The sequence below is a fragment of the Nematolebias whitei genome, chromosome 8 (assembly GCF_014905685.2).
Source record: "Nematolebias whitei isolate Nwh7 chromosome 8, NemWhi1, whole genome shotgun sequence".
Lineage (NCBI taxonomy): Eukaryota > Metazoa > Chordata > Actinopteri > Cyprinodontiformes > Rivulidae > Nematolebias > Nematolebias whitei.
The window spans coordinates 38,568,128-38,568,393 of record NC_056505.1 but is presented as its reverse complement, the minus strand read 5'-3'; the positions used below and the strand labels follow the sequence as shown (position 1 = coordinate 38,568,393).

At 41.7% G+C, this 266-nt stretch overlaps 1 protein-coding gene across 1 annotated transcript in view; it reads right to left on the bottom strand.

Annotated features, from left to right (window-relative positions):
* Positions 1-266, bottom strand: part of cux2b (cut-like homeobox 2b) — a 159,353-nt gene that overhangs the window by 24,161 nt on the left and 134,926 nt on the right. The gene's annotated exons all lie outside the window — the stretch shown is intronic.

Below are 266 nucleotides of genomic sequence, written 5' to 3'. Positions count from 1 at the left end.
ATGGATGGATGATAGGTAAATGATAGTTGGATGATGGATGGATGGATAGACAGATGGATGATAGATGGATGATGATGGATGTATGGATGCTGTATGGATGAATGATGTGAATGATGGGATGGATGAATGGATGGATGGATGACAGATGGGTAATGATGGATGGATGATGGATTTATGATGAATGGATGATGGATGGATGGATGAATGATGGGATGGATGGATGGATGGACGGATGGATGATGGATAGCTAGATGGATTGATGGATG